Source organism: Orbicella faveolata, unplaced genomic scaffold, assembly GCF_042242905.1.
Source record: "Orbicella faveolata isolate gen_17 unplaced genomic scaffold, um_ofav_v1 contig_1, whole genome shotgun sequence".
In the NCBI taxonomy this organism is placed as follows: domain Eukaryota; kingdom Metazoa; phylum Cnidaria; class Anthozoa; order Scleractinia; family Merulinidae; genus Orbicella; species Orbicella faveolata.
In genome coordinates, this window is record NW_028301536.1 from 18,250,383 (window position 1) to 18,263,851 (window position 13,469).

At 37.7% G+C, this 13,469-nt stretch overlaps 1 long non-coding RNA gene across 1 annotated transcript; it reads left to right on the forward strand.

Annotated features, from left to right (window-relative positions):
• Window positions 1-1,035: 1,035 nt before the first annotated feature.
• On the forward strand, window positions 1,036-9,789 carry LOC149118287 (uncharacterized). The gene is made up of 3 exons (XR_016208317.1): window positions 1,036-1,109; window positions 1,219-1,300; window positions 8,367-9,789. It is a non-coding gene; the product is annotated as an uncharacterized LOC149118287 (long non-coding RNA).
• The last annotated feature ends 3,680 nt before the right edge of the window (window positions 9,790-13,469 follow it).

The following is a 13,469-nucleotide window of genomic DNA, read 5'->3' on the forward strand; positions in this document are numbered from 1 at the left end:
ACATTTTGCAAAGAAAAATAGGGCTGTCAACAAAAACTACATTTCATGTGCATATTGGTACCGTTAAATTGGCTACCCAATTCAAGGAGTCTCCTTGTAGCCCAATGCTTACATTTTTGAACTTCGATTCGGAAAGGCATGGCGTTCATGCAGCCCCCCAGAGGGACTCAGCATTTTTTTGTTTTTCATATTTTTAATGGACTCCATTTATTTTTTTTTCGTTCAATCTTCTTTTTTTCCCTTTAAGCCAACTTAGTGGTAAGAAGAGTTCCAATGATATGGGACAATTTTCTATTTTTAGAACGAATTACGCCATCGCCTGCGGTACACGCGCGTACATGCTTCGAGGATTTTTGCGGATGTCGCGTGGGGGAAATGGCTCCTGATCCATCGTGTTATGTCTTTTTTTTTTTTCATTTAAGCTCTCTTGATTAGCTTCAAGTAAAATATCAATCCGTGAAGGCATGAATGAAAGTGGATGAAAATATCCCGGGGGAGAGGATCTCCCTTAAGCCTACCTGGGACACCGTTACTGCATATGTGAACATTTATCGTCGAAGTATAATCTGTCGCAGACATTAACCGCGGGATTGCCTGCGCAGTTGAGCTGAGTTCAACTTCGCAAGCAAGCCGGCGGTTGTCGGCGGCTGTCGACGATGAAAATATTTTATGTAAACCTCATCTTTGGATATATGCAACGACGATTCGATCCATATTAACTTGCGGAATGGTTGAAAATTGCGCCCATTTGTTTTGCATTTTGCGCAAATTTGAGTACGTCAGCGATCCATCGCCGATGCGGCGGAGACCCACTGGAACAGATCGCTGAACATTTTCAGCTGCAACCGGCGACTACGTCGCAGGTAGGTCGGTGGGATATGAGAACCAGGCTTTATATGGGCTATATAGGTATACGCGCCCCCAAAGGGTATATGGTTTTTCAGCAGTTTTGGTCATAAACAGGGTATCAAATGTGGACAGTCACGACACCAACTCGCGCGGGTAACGCGCGAGATGAGTTAACGCTCCCAGCATTCTTTGCAACAACAGTTCCTCCATGATGTTGAACCGCGAAAGTTAAACGATTCCGAAAAAAGGCAGACTAAAAGGTTAATTTGGTCTTATTCACTGTGTATTTAGCACCTTTCTTTGTAGTGCTTTCATGCTTTGTTCGTATGGAGGACTTTCTCCTTATCAGTGTACCTGTGTTATATTCAGGGAATAACTGCGCTTGGAGCTGGAGAGCTTTGTTGGCGAGCGATTGAACTCGGATTGCAAGGAAGCTTTTTGGACAAACAAAGTATATTTGATTTATTTTTATTGTTAACTGTATTAATATGCATTTCTTCCCTTTTTGATCGCGTTCCAGCTTGCTGCTAAGTTAGCTTCGTTCTGCATGAAGCATCATCATGTATGTCCCCCCATCCCCCCCCCCCCATATGTGTATTTTCGTGAGTGTTGCCCCCCACCGGCGATATCTTCAGTATTCTCGTGAGTGTTACCGCCCCCCACCCCCCGCCCCCCACACACACAGCAGACAAGATCAAATATATAGAATGGCTATGTCTGCCTTAGAAGGTGAATAATTTTGTCTCAGATGAATTATTTGTCTTTGTTTAATCATAACAAGATTTTTTTAGAGTAATTTATCTGGAATGGGAGAACACATGGCAATTAAGCTTATGTGTAAACTGCTATATGTTTTGGAAATTAATTTGTTGGAAATACTTTTACTTGTAAAGTACATATTTGTATCAGCCAATTTGAAACCACCAGATCCCCTCCCTATGCCCACAGGGTAGGGGGTACTCCCAGAAAAATTGGGTGGGGGCACTTCTGAAAGCCCTTACCCTATTTAAGGGCAAAATCGATTTTTCTTTTTGCTACAATATCTCCTACCCTAGTGATGCCCTGACCAAAAATTTGATACCCTATTTAAATACTGCCCCAATACTCTAGCTTTTTCAGACTTGGCAACATTTAAGAATGTTTTGTACATGCAACGTAAAGCTTGCAAGTGATGCTACCCATTTCAGTCAATTTCAGTTTATCAAGATAGGTTAGATTAAAGTAAGAAATTTCGCCAACTGCCGTATGTATTCTACTAGTTTTCTCTAAGATTTTTCATGATGCTGATTTATTATCTGATATTTTGTTGCGTGTATTGTCTGTTGTCGCCAACCGCCAAATGTATGATTTCTTATCCAAAACTAACAACTGCTTAAAATGCTCTTTTGCAGCCTGATAGGTATTTTCAATTGCAGTAACTGATCTTAGAGACCTAAAAACAATTTTACTGGAAATTAGACCTACAGGCAAAAATTTCTGGATCAATGTTGGAGAAAATGATCATGATGTGACAGGTCAAAATGTCAGGCAATTAGCTTATAATAGTGTCTAGTCTTCAAAATGCTCTCAATTTTTGTGTTTTATAATTTCATTTTTTGTTTTGCCCAAGCTAGATTTGCAATAAAAACTTAGATTAAGAGATACTTTTAAGCCGGAAAATTGTTTCGACATGTACATGTAAACCAAGTACCAAAAAATTGGTCCACGAAATTGAACTAAATTTTGACATGACACAACACTGTTGAAACATATAATTTTGAAAATTTGATGAAAATTCAGGTTTAAATTACATAGAAATCTGACAGTGCTGAATAACTGCTAAAAGATGATATTTTAGTGCTATGGGTTAGCTATTCCAGCCACATTTATTATTTTGGCTTGCTAGCATTGTGTGGTTCCAGAAAATATCCATACCCTGCCACGGACGGTTTTTTTTCCAGGTTGACCCCCCACCCCCTAGGATTTTCCGTTCCAGGGGGCTTCACAGTACTCCCCCACCCCCTGGAATTTCCATAATGTTTCTACTTGCCCCCCCCCCCTACCCCCCTTGTAATAAAATTTAGCCGCAGCTGTTTATAGTTCTATTGTAGACAAAGACGTACTTTTTCATGGTAGACTGCACACGTGGCGCGTTCCTTCATGTCATGGTGAAATGTTTGAACCGGTGTTTAAACTAATGTTTGTCAGAAATAATACTTCCCCGTTTCATTTTCTTTTTAAATTACGCACACGATGTAGTTATGAGCATAACGATAAAGTGTATATCGGCAAATCTGAGAAAAAACTGCAAGTTCTGCGTGCAATTACGAATAAAAATTCAAATTTCGCGCTTTTAGGTGAGCCAGCCAATAAGCTGGGGGAATTTTGATTCAATTAAGTAATTACGTGATAAAAGTTCAACGGTAGTTTGTGCTTTACCCCCGCTGGTAATTGCCTACTTCTTACGCGGAGCGTTACTTAACAACTGACTTAGAAGCGCTTCACTCCCAACTGGCATAGTGGCTGACTTTTTCTTCATTAAAGGAAGTTTTCATATAAGAATCTCGGAACGTACACAAAGCTCTTTCAAATAACCCAGTTGAAGTTTTAATTTATGCATGGTCAAAACAACATCGAATTTCTTTACACACGCAGTAAAGTCGTCACGCAACAGTTTTTCCAAAACAGCTGTTTCCCAAACGTCGCTTTATTTTTTCTTTCACCAAAGGAATACATCAATTAAGTCATACGCTGTCTCTGTAGTTTGTAAATGATAGTAAATTCATTTTATGCCGTAGTTTTTTTAACTGTCATTGATACATTTCGTACGTGAAACATGCATTGTTCAGTCGGTCTATAAATGACCGAATGAAATCTCGGCTACCGCTTCAATTACAACGCTCCTTGCTGTCCACGGTTACATATATAGTTCAAGACAAATGGCTTTGAATCGACTTTGCCCACTTAAAGCAAACTATTAACTACACGGATAACGATGAAAAATATGTGATAACCAAGTTACGGCAAGTCCGAAACGGGGAATAATTTTGTACGAGTATCAAACGAAATAAACAAAGTACGAATCGCATTTAATTGGCGGCATGATTAATGCTGGAAAAAGCATCTGAAATGTATTTAAGCTAAATACGGCACGATCTTCAAAGTATAAAATATCAACCTCATTGTTCATGTATTGCTGCACCTCTTCGTTGGCAGTTTGTGTAACTTGACGTCCAACAAACACGATAGCAGGATTGCTGTCGGTCGTACGACGCCGTAAGAAAAATGAAAAATATATGACAAAGAATGTAACATTTATTTCTCAACGGATGGAACATTTCTGCTGGTTTGGTTACCTGAATCAATTGGGAAAGTACTGTAGTGTTCATTCAATCGCATTTCAGACCCACTGGAAAGAAAACTCCATGAGTAGCCCCCCTCCCCTTCGTCGGGAATTTACCTCTTTCAGACCCCCCCTTACCCCTCGGAATTTCCGTGACCCTCCGGTGGGGGGGGGGGGGTATGGATATTTTCTGGAACTACACATTTGTAAAAAGTGTAATTTTAGGGTTGCGTTTTGCTTTTTGCAAGGCAAAATATGTACATGTAACAACCTAAAAGTTACAGTTTTGAAACAAGTTACTGAAAACCTCCTTCCTGATATAGTTTGAGAAAGTAGTTTTATCCTGTATTAAGTATCGATTAGGTGATTGTTGCAGCGGGCTGCTGGTAATATCTGGTCACAAACAGTCGATTTTGGATCTCATTGGTGACCAGAGAATCGCTATTTTGAGCCTTGAAATCATTACAATAAGCAGATATTTAGTAATTAGTACATTAAAACAATGATACATATCAATTAAAATCACAACAAGCTAAAACTGTTTGACTTTTTTTAAGTAAATCCCTCTTTGAACAATGTTAAGGTATCATGAAGGGTGGATTGACAGTGTTTGGAAATTGCACTCTTATGTTGGCGCTTTGAAAGAAAACCCCATCAACCTATACATTTTCTGAAAGCTTAATAGTTATAGAATACAAGCCTATCTTTGAAATTTTCTAAAAAGTTATTTTCGCAGTGATATTAAAAGAAATTAACCCAAAAACACCACTTTGCTTAAACTGATTCGCTTCAGTGAGTGAATTATCGGAGCGGCGCGATTAACATCAGAAATGTTTTCTCACCCTCAAAAAGGGTGTCGACAATTTTCCAGATATGGTTTGTTTGTTTTTTTTCTACACCCTGCTAAAGTTTGATAATTTCAATGCGGATATTTCCTTCCACAAAAGAGGCCATAACTTTGAAATGGAAGCGAAATTGCACAAAGCCCGATACCCTTTTTCAAAGGAGGTATCCTGGAACATAACTGCCGATTTTCAGCCAATTTCGTCAGAAGATGCATGTAAATGAACTAAAAATGTTCATCCTTATATGCAGTTTTATTTTTTCAAGAAAAAGACAAAAAACTGTTTATGAGATTGGTATGATTAGGTGTTAAAAATCCCCTACGCACTGACAGATGTTGGCATGGGTCAGTTTACCACAACAATGGGTTATGACAACTTGAAATAAGCAGACGTCTACAATTCTGGCTTGGAAACCCTCGCATTGAAGTCATCCAACAAGCAACAAACTACCAAGAGCTTTATACAGGGTTGTATTTAAACTGCCGTGATTTCATTTACTAAGAAGATTTCGTCGGCGGCATTGGTATTATGTTGCTCGAGTTTAGGTTTCTTTGTTCTCCAGACATTTTTTGAAACTATGCCTTGTGAAGCCAAACAGAGGAAATCTCGAGGTCTACATCGTCTACATCTACATCTGTGTGAGACTCTCTCATTTCAGAATCGCGTCCATTCTCCAGCAATTTCGTGCGACTAACACTTGTCCTTCAGCTTCACTGGTGGGACTAATGTCCTTGAGTTCCTTCAACCATTCTTCTTGGTTACAGTGTGACTCATGGTCGCTCAGAGCCAAAGATCTTGTTCGACGCTGAACCTGTGGGTTCCACCAGATTTTCGCCTCTTTGGCTGCTTCGAAGACGAAAATGGGCAAGAAGTTTTCTTTCGTTTTCGTCCTGACATGATGAAATGACCAGATGGAGAACAGTTCACGTGCACAAATGAAATATCACACCGCAATTCGCATTACATGTGACAACTGCCGGGAATTTTAATTAGAGGTGTCAACGTGCCGTAAGAGGTTAATGAGATTCAAAAATAGTTTTTCTCTTTATGTCAAAAAGTGAAATAGCTTTTTTCTCCATTCGTTTTGCAAAATATTTATCTCAGTCTTCTCAATTTGAACAGCAAAAAAAGATTTTTCACATTTTTCGAAAAAATCCACCTACCGTGATACCTTAAAGGATATGTAGATTTGAACGATTCCCATGAAACTTAAAGGGACAGTGCAGTAAACTGTACATGTGGTAAGTTTGGTTTACAACTTAAAAAATTTAGACTGAATTTTCCAAGTTTGTTTGACAAATTCAAAATGGTGATGAGTAGTGGAACAAGTGGAAACTAGCTGCAGTGTGCGAACAAGAGGCAACTGCAATCAGGAAAAGGTGTTTGATGAATATGTGAAAGAAGAGTAAGCCTTCATAAGCTTTGTGTCCAGCTGTCAGTCTTAAAAGTATTGTGAGTCAAAACTTGGATCAGTCTTTCACCACCGATATGTAACCCCTGTCAGAATTGGTAAATAAGTTAGGAGCGGGTTAGTTGGGCTAGCTTTTAAGTGTTTCTCAGGAATTCCCCTTTTGAAAAAATATTTGACAAAGTACATATTTTAACGAGTCATGTAGCCTGCAGAACAGGCGGATTTACAGGGCAGAAAGCGAAATGTGCCCACGAGCGCAAAGCGCGAGATGAAAAAATCTGCCTGTAGTCACACCATTGTTTATGCTCTTCCAACTGTTTGCCTGGCAAACGGTTTTTGCTGAAAAAAGAACAAAATGACACCCTTAGTGCTGTTGCCATAGCAACTCTTTCGGCTCGAGTCTCTTACTATCAAAAAACTAAATATCCCCATTTGCAACCTCTAAAGTGAGACAAATTGTCCTACTTGGAACAGACATAGTTCCCACATTGTCTTAACTCCCTTCATTAGATTGGGTGGGATAGATGGTTCTTGGTTTAAGACAAAAACTGGGAATTTCAGTTTTTATTTAGACAGCACCAGTCGCAAAACTGTTGTCATGGCAACAGCACTAAGGGTGTCATTTTGTTACTTTTGTGATGCACATTTGTGGTGCCAAGTTTCAAGAACACTGCTTCAATATTCCTAGAGATATTGTTTATTCAGTATTTTACCATTTTCAGTTGCAAACAAGATGACGTCATCACTGATCTAATTTGCATAACAGAAAAACGTCAATATCTCTAAAACGAAGAAAGATATTTCAAAAAGAAAAATGTCATTCTTCTGTATTTTGAAAGGCCTTTCAAATAAGCAAAATTATTTTTCATGTCATATGCACTTTAAGGCACCTGAAGTCAGATGCAAGAAAAAAACAAATATGTTAAATTGAATGACAGGCCTGTCGACATGGACTGCTATGGCTCGTGACATTTCTATCATTTGCATAAAATTCCAGCCTCTCAACCTTTTATTTGCTCCTTATTTGTTTCTGAAGGGTACTTTTTGTTATCAGGAAGATGTTTTTAAAAGTTGAGTAGAGCTGTTGGACTGTTAGAGGTCAGAGCTTTGCATGGTTTCAGTTGTTATCTATTGCTTCGTAGAGTTTAACACCTCTGTAATTTGCCATGTGTCGAGTTGTAAAGTGTGGTTTGTCTTGCTCCATTTCTATTGCAGAAATGTATGTTGTATCTCTTTTTAATTATTCTCTCTGGAGGGCCAAGTCGATGATCATGTTGATAAGGATCATATATGGCTTTGTACAGCGTCACCAGAGACTGCTGTACTGTGTTACTTTGAGAATCTTAGAGATCCGTTCTGTGTTGTCAAAGTTCTTGCATCCTGAATCTGGTTAAGCTTTTTGTGTCCTGAGCTCGATGTTTAGCCTTATACCTCCTTTGTTCATGATTTAAATTTAGCTAAATTTAGATGTTCACATCTGTTGACTGTTTTGCGTCATGTATACGTTTGTAAATTGGTTACTGTAGACATTGTTTCGCCCCAGTAAATTCTCATTCTTTCATGCCAATCATTTCAAGGGGGCAGTAGAGCACAAACAATGGTGTGACTACAGGCAGATTTTTTTCATCTCGTGCTTTGCACTCGTGGTTGCGCTCCGTGCTTGTGTATCGCATTTCGCTCTCTGCTCTGCTAATCTGCCTGTTCTGCAGGCTGCAGCTCATGTAGCTAGGTTTCAGGTTAGAAAAGGAGAGAGAGAGGTGAATTTGGGTATAATATTTTGGTGTCTGGAAGTTTGAGTAAAGTGCTGTGTTCGATATCGTTACTCAAGGACTTTGGGAAGGCTTCTTAATCCGGGGACCATTTTACCTGGTGTTATGCCACTACACCATAAACATTTGTACAGTATCTAAATTTTTCTGTAATTTCTTCTTTTGAACAGCTGACGACAAAATACCTGAGGACAAGACAGGTGGAGGATACTATTCACAAGCTTATTCTAGATTGACGATTTGTTTTTTGCAATCCAGGACCAGGTAAACACTTGTGTCCTTATGCAATGTTCAAGTCAAAACTTGACCTGGCTCCTTCAGGGGAATCCCCCAAAGGTATCCCTACAGGGTACCCAAGTTATCAAATTCTACAGTAGAAAAAAAATTAAAATGCACCACTTTTTTTTCCTTTTTTCAATTAATGCACTATTATTATAGGATCCAAAATACATGTAGTCAGGGAAATTTTCATTTTTCAAAATCAGGGAAAGTTCAGGGAATAAATGGAGAAAATGGGAAGGTTCCCTTTTGTACTACACCTTTGAAAAAAAATAATAACTAGACCAAACTCCTAATCTAACTCCATTCAAATTAAAACCTATAGTACAACACTCTTTCAATAGGTGACCACCAAACTAACTATAAACAGACTCTACTCAACTTATAGCAACAACTACTTGCCCCTACAGTAGTCACTGCAGTATTTCTTGACCTCAACAGAACTCACATGATGTTCTTCAACCAGCCTCAACACAAACTTCACCAAAAGTAAACCAGTTGAATCAGACCATAACTGATCAGTCACTGATTACTACCTATTCGTAATGGCTTGACAGGTTCTCAAAGCATCAGTTATTTTACTCTAGACAAACTACTTAATGATACTTGTCCACTTTTTTTCTTTGCGGTTGGCAACTTGACAGTTGTTCCTTTGTGCACCTCAGAATGGGACATACTGTAATGTATTCCTCAATTCCCCCCCCCCCCCCCCCCTCACTCTCCAACCTTGTCGTGATTCACTATTATTTCCCAGGGTTCCCCAGGTTAAGGATTAGTTTTGAGTTGATCATTGCATTCCTTGATGTAAACCAAGTTCTGCTTTTAATTTTGAAATACCACAGACCTGTAAATAATTAAAATGCTCTCATTGGCCGGCTCAGTAAGTAAATTACATGTAGTTTTAAAGTGGATAACATTTCATTTGGTTATATTTTTTGTTTTTACTGTATTTCCTCCTTGAAACCCTTGTTGAACTTCCTGATTTCTGCCCATACATATGTAAGAAGAGGAAGCGGGCTTAATAGTAATATCAAATATCAAAACTGCAATTTGTAGGTTGAAAAGGATATTTGGAGAGACTTCCTTATTAGAATAGAGACTCAATATAATCAACCAATTCAAAGTTCTGGGATTGTACAAAACAATCAGATGATCTGTATAAAATTTATCATTGGCATCACCAGGAAATTCTGTCCTTTTTGACCTCAACTTGAAGGGCTTACAAATTTATGGCTGAAAGAGTGCTGAGCTGCTGTTTCACTGCTACACTGTAATATGATCACCCACCATATGGATCAAAACTGGAAAAAGAAAGAGATTGGGGCTAATTATAAGGGATACTGGATAGAAGGAGTTGAAAGGAAATTCTGACTAAAATTCATCATTTTAAAACACCCCATCCCCCTTCCTGCTCCCCTTCCAATAACTTCAAGCAAACTGCAAGTTTTCATTGTTGTTGAAAATTTGTACTGTGGCAGGGGTTGGGTTGGTGTCCTTATACAGATGAGCCTGAGGATCAGTGGAAGAGATTGTTCTGTGACATATGCATACATGTGCCCCTGATTGGTTTCACATTCTAGACAACACCCTGCCATTTAGATCATTGGAATCAAAAATAGATTGGCATAGGTGTAATAAGGGGGAGGGGAGAAGCGTACTACAACATGGCAATCCTGCCAGTTCATAGGTACATGTAACAAAGTACACCTGGGGATATGTACATTGTATGCTTTCTTGCCTTCAGAAAAAAACTACAAAAAAACTTCAATTTCTTATAGTTGAAGGGTTGCAGATAAACTTTTAAGGCTGGTTGTCAAGAAGGAATTCCCTGGATGGGTCAATAAATCTTTGACACAGAGATGGTGAGGATATTTTTGTGGGGGGTGGGGGGGGGGGGATGGGGAAGGTGGGGCTGGAGAGCATAATTCTTCTTTTATCCCTGATAGGGGTACTGTTCAACAAGTAAAAATAAATGGGCAGGCTAGTCTCTTTACAGAGAGAAGGGGCCAACTGGGGAAATACAGTAATTTTTCAGTCAAGTGAGAACATTTGTGAATGTAGATGACTTATCATTTCATTCATTCTTGTTCTATGTGTGCATGTATATTTTAAAATATTTCTGCAGTCCAATTTTAAAGAAAAATTTTTTCCAAAAATTTCCTTTCTAGCTAGGGAAAAATGAAACTCAGCATCAGAAGTCAAGAGATTTTTTTCAACTTGAAAAAGGTCACTCTAAAAAGCTTACTTTTTGTCTTCGCCTGTAGCAAGTAAACATTCAGGTTTTTCCATTTGAAGCTATACTTAGCAGCCAGGCAGTGTTTATGTGACGTCATTCCATTCGAATTGAAATTGGCGGGAAGGAGAAAAACCTGCAACTGACTTGCATCAAAATGTACTTTTTCCAAGCGATTATCCACTTCACTATCTTCAATGCTATCATTTCCGAGTCTGGAGCATGTTTGGCTCAACAAAATATGGCTCAAGAACAGCCATAAAAGGTAGTTAGTTAAAAGTTAAAATAGTTAGTTAAATGTTAGTTAGTTAAAATAGTTAAAAGGCTTGTTGGAAGCCATTTGGACAAAACCTCTTGGACAGAAAGATGCAAAGGAAATGCAGCCTGGCTGCTGAGTACTGTTCAAAATGGCGACAACGATGTCAAATTTTGGGCTTTCTTGGAGAGGAATTTCGTAAGGAAAACCTGCACTTTAGAGAGTGAAACTTCAGTGAGTGGCTAAACTTGGTGCAAGGTTTTTATTAGTGTTCACAAAAAATATACGTTTGTCTACATTTTTTGGAGTGACCAAATCAACAAACAACAAGAAACTTCATTTTCTGGTCCAATGAATTTTTATTGACATGCTGAACAAAAACTCTGCTGTTGTGGGCACAGGGTCTTGATAAATTAATTGCTAAGAAAGTGAATACAATTTGGCAAATTGATAATATTGAGTAACTGCTAAATTGAAGACTCCTTATCAAAACATTTTAAGGACTGATTAATTTTAGAAGTGCTTGTGACAGTTGACAACTAGAATAAAATTGAGTCAACTAATATTGTTACTCCCTGAAAAGCTGTTTTACAAATTCTATGGCTTGTCTGTAATTTTTTTTGAAGAATTCTTTGTTTATGTGTATTCGCATTATTATTCACATTCTTCTCTGAGGTGTTATCCACTTTCAACAAATTTATTTAGAATGCATGTTATTGTTTGCGATGTCTGTTAGTTTTCAGCTGACCTCTGTTTGGTTATGCATGTCTGTGGTATTTGTAGTTACTGTACAGTGGCCCATTGGTGCAAATATGACTTCACCATTAAGTTTATTTGTTAACACTTATCGCTTCAGCATGAGTTTGAAAATAACACATTTTGCAAGTTACTCAAATCTGCAAAATACTTGGAAAATATGACGACTGGCAAAGAAAAAGTTTGAAATATTTTGCTTTGTTCAATATGTTAATCACCAGTTAAGTGGAATGTGCAAGTGTTAAAATGAATTTTTGATGAAGTAAAAAAAAAGTAACTGCACTTTGGTATTCAAAAGTCCTACAGGGCAGGGGGACGAAAGTTTTCAAGTTCCAAAATGTCAGTTGTGTATCACTTCAATCAAAAAGATTTAGTTTCGATTTCTACTGAATTCCAATTACTCTCACAATAAGGCTTTATCAAAACGAATTATTTATGAGTAGAAAATGAAAATGGTGATTCCACTTTGCTATTCAGTGGTTTTATCGTTGATTTTTTGTGGAGTTCAAAAACGACTTGCGAGTTTTCAAAAACGATTCAATTTTCATTTCTGCCAAACTCTCATTACTTTGACTATGCAGATTTATTAGAACGCATTATTTATGAATTTAGAAATCAAAACTGTGATTTAGATATTTTAGTTCTTTTTAAAACTAAACTCTCATAACTTTGTTTGAACTTTTGCTGAAGTGATAAGTACAAAATAAATATCAATTACCTGTTCTATGTATCGATCCCTTTGAAATTAGGCTATGAAGTCTTGATTGTTTTGTGGTCCAGAACACGCGGAAAATCCATGAAAATAATTTCACTCCATTTGGGTTGTGTTTTAAGTGAAGTCTGTTGACAAAACAATATGGGCCATTGTAAAGTTAGTGATATGAGGGTACAAGGAAATCGCTGCTGAAATGCAATGTATGTTATAAAGCTCTTAGAACCACAAAGACGCACAACTTGAGGATATAGCTGTCTCTACATTTCGATACAATATAATCTCGAAGTCATATTTACGGATTCTCTTGAAATATTGCAAAATTCTTTACTATAATTTTACACTTACAGAGGAAAAATTTAAAAAGGCACTTAATTTTCTTGAGGATTTAGCCGTCTCTAAACTTGGATACAATTTAATTTGTAATTCAAAGATTTTCTTGAAATACTTGACACTTCTTAAAATTATTTGAAAATTTACAATTGCAAGAAAGTTAAAAACATGCATTTAATTTCCTTGAGGATGTAGCCGTCTCCGAAGTTGGATACTACTTTAATCTTTAATTCATATTTTACAAAATTAATTGTCTTTACAATAAAATTATTTGGAGATTTACTATCACAATTGAGAGTTGCATTAAATTATCGCTGTTTTTGTAATCCCGTTTATAGTGCGTCTTTGTGTTTAATACCTCATTTCATTGCTGTATTTGTGAGGCACAAAATGTGCTTAGTTGCTCAGTTTGGAAAATGTCTTTTCCAGATTTTTTTTTTTCGGGACCAACGCTTTTGACGTCAACATCGGGCAAAAGAGTCGTTGTCGCGTTCCGCGCGTTTTTCAAAAATTAGCACTTTCTTTTACATGTTGAAATTTTATCGCAGATTTTCAAGGAGCTACAGTGAATTAAAGGTTCATATCTCGCAAATTCGAGGGGATTTTCAATCGCTCGTGCTTTTATTAACTTAGGACAACCTAACTGGAGTTTACGATGTTGCGCATTTTGACGCCTGTGAATTGTCCAGATTTCTGTAACCAAA